General features: G+C 43.0%; 1 pseudogene; it reads right to left on the bottom strand.

Annotated features, from left to right (window-relative positions):
* LOC101347474 (transcription elongation factor A protein-like 4) overlaps window positions 1-4,307 on the bottom strand; it is a 10,327-nt pseudogene extending 6,020 nt beyond the window's left edge.
* Window positions 4,308-4,918: the final 611 nt, after the last annotated feature.

Below are 4,918 nucleotides of genomic sequence, written 5' to 3'. Positions count from 1 at the left end.
AATTCTAACTTCTACTGCCTCAATTCTGCTCCTATGACTTTCTATTGAGTTGTCTAATTCTGAAATTTTATTGTTAATCTTCTGGATTTCTGATTTCTGTCTCTCTATGGATTCTTGCAGCCTATTAAATTTGTCATTATGTTCTTGAATAACTTTTTTATGTTCTGCTACTACTTTATCAGTGTGTTCCCCATTTTTGCATTCTGTAGAGTTTTCCTTTTTTATTTCCAGAAGAGTTCTGTATATTAATCTTTTGTATTCTGCCTCTGGTAATTCCAAGAAGTTCTCTTCCTCCAGAGAATTTATTAATTCTTTATTTTGGGAGTTTGCTGAAGCCATCATGGACTGCCTCTTTATGTGATTTGATGTTGACTGTTGTCTCCAAGCCATCAATAATTTTTATAATTTTATTTTGTATGTTTAGTGAGACCTATCTTCTTGTTTTGTTTTGTTTTGATATGCCCAAATAGGCTGCTTGTGTACACTAGTTTGATTTTTGACACCTTTGAATCTGTAAAGTCCTGTCACCAGGTAGTTAGTTCTGTAACTAAGTGTGTGCACACAGGAATCCGTTAAATTTTCCTATATGTGTTCAGCTCAGGTTTCCAGGCAGTCAGTCACCAAGTGTGTGATGCAGGCTCTCACACCCAGTCCTAGAGAGGCATGGGTGATTGATGCAGGCACGGACTCTGGCTGTGGTAGGGGATCACGCGCTGAGCCAGACAAGGGGCTGATGGCTGCCCCTGCGAGTCTGAAAGGAAAGCGTGTCCCTATTCTCTAGGTTGAGTAGGTAGGTGAGTTTTGCAGCCAGAGTATGAGCACCCCACTCTGTTGGCTGTAAAGACTCGAGGGCACCACTTTTTCTTGTACTCTGTGGCAGGTGACTAGGACCTTTAGGTAATGCCACCAGTCCTCAAGCCTCTGTTGCAGATTGATAAAAGTGCCTACTTCAGGGGCAGGGCTCTTTTGAGGGTCACAAATCTGCCAGCTCACAGCTGAAGCAGTTCAAGATAAACATCAGATGTTTGCCCTGTCATACTGTGGTAGTGGGGGCTAATGCTGTTGAGATGGGTCCCCCCAGGTCTATACAGGAGTGTAAGGCACTCAGAGTCTGTGGACCCCTTATACCTGTACCTAGCAAAGGAGCTGTGCCAACCCTGTGTTCCTAGCTTAGGGGAGCCAGTAGCTTATTTGTTCCCTCTCCAAGGCAAGGAGAATGGGTCAGGGCACCTTTTGGGATCTACTTCAGGCCCAGCATACTCCCAGTGCAGAGTGCGGAGGGAAGAGGTAAAAAGGAGAGAGGTTTTCCCCAAATGGGCTTTTTTTTTTTTTTTTTTATCCCTGCGAAAGACCACACACATGTACTTATCTTAGCCACTTGGGAGCTGCTTTTCACTGGTTCAGAGTGTCCAAGCAGAATCTCTGCTGCCGGGTCTCTCTTGATGTGGAAACTGCTTCCCGAGCGCATGCACAGCACAGCTGTTTGCCTGCTTTACTGAGGACTGGCGTGGCTGCATAGCTGCAGTTTCTCTTCCATGGCTCTGGCGCTCTTCACTTCTTCCAAACTCTCTCCCTCTCCCCCCCACCCCACGTCACTCAGTCCTTTTTTTCAACTTTGCCTTGTTCAGGGCTCCTAGATATTCATATAGAATCAAATCACTTGTTTTTCCAGGTCTTTGTTGTAAGAGGGATATAGGAAGCATCTAACTAATCTGCCATGTTGGCCACACCCCCCCCCACCATCATATTTGAATGAGAGTTTTGCAGGATATATTATTCTTGGCTGGCAATTTTTTTCTTTCAAGGTTTTATATATGTCATTGCCTTCTTGTCTGCATGGTTTCTGCTGAATAATCCGAGCTTAGTCTTACTGTTTCTCTTCTGTATGTGACTTTTTGTTTTTTTGACCTGCTCTCAGGATTCTTTGTTTGTCTTTGGTTTTAAAGAGTGTGATTATGATATGCCTTGGTGATTTTCTTTTGGGGTTTATCCTATATGGGGTTCAGTGAGCTTCTTGGATGGTTAACTTTTCATCTTTCATGATATTGGAGAAGTTTTCTGTCAGCAGTTCAATAATCCTTTCTGTGTTTTCTGTTTTCTCCCCCTGTTCTGGAACTCCGATCCTCGAATATTTTTGCTTTTGATTGTATCCCACATAATTCTCAGGGTCTCTTCATTTTTATTCATTCTTTTTTCTGATTTTTCCTCAGAGTTGTATCCAAGTGTATGTCTTCCATTTCGTTGACCCTTTCTTCCATCGTTTCAAACCTGCTTCTCAGCCCTTCTATGACACTGTCCATTTCTGAAATCATGTTGTTTATCTTTTGGATTTCTAATTGTTGTTTTTGTATGATTTTTGGTTGTGAATTTATTTTAGTATTTTGTTCCTATATTATTTTCTTGAATTCTTCCATTTTTTTGTCTGTATTTTCCATGAATTTGCTTGCCTTTTCCATGAACTTGTCAATTTTTTCCTCATTTTTTCCACTTTTTGCTTCAACTCTTGGATAAGTCTGAATATTAGAGATTTGAATTCCCTATAAGTTAGGTCTAGTGCCTTTTCTTCTACTGGAAAGTCATCTGGTGTTTTATTTTGGATGCCTACTGGAACCATCCTGTCCTGTTTTTGTAAATGTTTTTATATTGTCTGCTGTCTTCGGGGCATTCAGTGATTATTTTCCTCGTTTATAGATTGTAGATTTGTTTGTTTCATCTTGTTTTTGTTTTATTTGGTTATGTCTGAACAGGTGGGCTGTGTGTTCTTTGTTGTTTGCTTGTCTGTGGGCATGATACTTTTCACTCCTTCTCCAATTGGCAGGGTCAGTCACTCGGTTATGGTACAGCAGGGCAGGTCCAGCTGAAGGTGAGCTGCTGGGATGGGTTGTTTGTGGCACATACCAGGGCTGAGATTGTGGACCGGGAATCAGTGCAGGGCAGTTTCCAGTAGGCTGTGCCTGTGCTGCTTGGGAGTGTGATGTTCAGCACACAGTGCAAGTAGGCAGGAAGGAGGGGGTAGATTGTGATGTGTGGAGCTAAGACGGGTATGGGAATGATGGAAGAGTGGAGAGAGGAACAGGCGCCTAAAACATACAAACAAAAAAGAGTGCTAAGGGAACTTGCTATTGGATTGGAGAGATCAGAGACTGAGAAATGGGGAAAAACTTAAATGAAAAAAAAAAGGGTAAAAGAAAAAACTGAATAAATCATGAAACTGGAAATGAAGAAACACAAAAAAGGAATAAGACAGAAGAAAACAAAAAACAAACAAAAAACAAACAAAAAAAAGATACAAAATAAATACCCCCAGGGCTGTCCCTGTGCATCTGCACAGAGTAAGGGAGTAGCTTACAAGCCACGTGGTACTGCCCAGCTAGAAGGGTCTCCCAAGCCAAGAAAAGAAAAAGAAAACAAACAAACAAATCAAAACAGAACAAATCAGAGCAAACAAACAAACAAAAAAGCCCCAGGGGTCCCACCAGCATGGTGGCACAGGCCAGGAAGCAGTTTCACAGTCTAGCGGTGTTTTTGTAGCCTTTCAGGAAGAAGCAAAGATGGCACACAGAGCCAGGTATTTGAGAGTAAGAAGGGAGAAGTGGTGAGAGGTAAGGAAGAAATCTAAAGAAGCAGAAAAAAGCAACACCAGCAGCCAAAAAAAGGCACTCAGGGAGCCAGCCAGTGAGGGCAGGTGGAATCCAAGCAACACCAGGGTGAAGCTGGTGCTTCCTGGCCAAGAGACTGTGGCCACAGGAAGCAGAGGAGGCTGAGTGGGGGTGAAGAAGGGTGGGGGGTGGGAAAGCATATATTACTGGTTACTGGTTGTTCTGTCTCCTTCTGGAAGCTCCGTGAAGCGGCTTTCTCGTACCACCTGTTCGCTGATCTCCAGTAGGAGTCCAAGATGGTGGATCCGTGCTGCGGTAGCTGATAGGGGACCTTTGCATGTATCTCTCCTTGCTCTCTGTTCTTGGTCCATTTCTTATTCCATTCAGTGCTTGGCTGAGTTCTTTATCTCTTCATTTGATGCTTAGGATTTCAGGATTGATGTGTGACTCTGTTTGACCTAGTATTTCCGATCTTTGCTATGAAGGAATGGTGTGGTGCTTCTGACTATAGTGCCATGTTGCCCAGAAGTCCTCTCCCTTATCTTTTAGCATTTCCTCATCTTCTGTCTTTCCCTCATTCCCTAACTTTTCCTTATCTTTCAGAGTACCAGCTAATTCTGGCCTTCTCTTAATCTGCGGCTGTCCTTCATTTTCCATCTTTTCTTGATTTTCAAGCTTTCTTTCATTGTCAGTGTAGAGTTTTTCCATGTTGAAATTCTCCTCTTTTTCCTGTCCTGCAGGCCTTCTGCACTGGCTTCTCCTCCTTTTCTAGCCTCACAAAGTGCAGACCTGAAGGAAACTGGAGCAAATATAAGGAGCCCAGGGACCAGAGAAAACGACACCAATTACAAACCACTGGGAGGGCCGGGGGACGCGGGATCTTATATTAATGAAATCTTGATATCTAGACCTAGATGCCACCACCCGTCTCTCAGTTTGTCATAGTGTTGTGACTGGTGTGTTGCCATGATGCTGTACCAGTATTTCAAATACTAGCAGAGTCACCCATGGTGGACAGGTTTCAGCAGAGCTTCCAGACTAACTATGAAGAAAAGTCCGGTGATCTACTTCTGAAAATTAGCCAATGAAAACCTTATAGTTTACAACAGAACATTGTCCAAGTCACTTGGACATGTCATCAGGAGACATTAATAACTGTAGGAGAACATCATGCTTTGTGAAATAGAAGACCAACAAGGGCATCGGAGACCCTTGGTGAGAGGGATTGGCACAGTAGCTGTAACGATGGACTTGAATATGCTGCTGATTGTGAAGACAACACAGAATGGTAACCTTTTCTTCTGTTGTGCATAAGATCA

Source organism: Trichechus manatus, unplaced genomic scaffold (genome assembly GCF_000243295.1).
Source record: "Trichechus manatus latirostris isolate Lorelei unplaced genomic scaffold, TriManLat1.0 scaffold00235, whole genome shotgun sequence".
Lineage (NCBI taxonomy): Eukaryota > Metazoa > Chordata > Mammalia > Sirenia > Trichechidae > Trichechus > Trichechus manatus.
The sequence above is the reverse complement of the archived record's forward strand: the minus strand, read 5'-3'. Positions and strand labels throughout refer to the sequence as shown.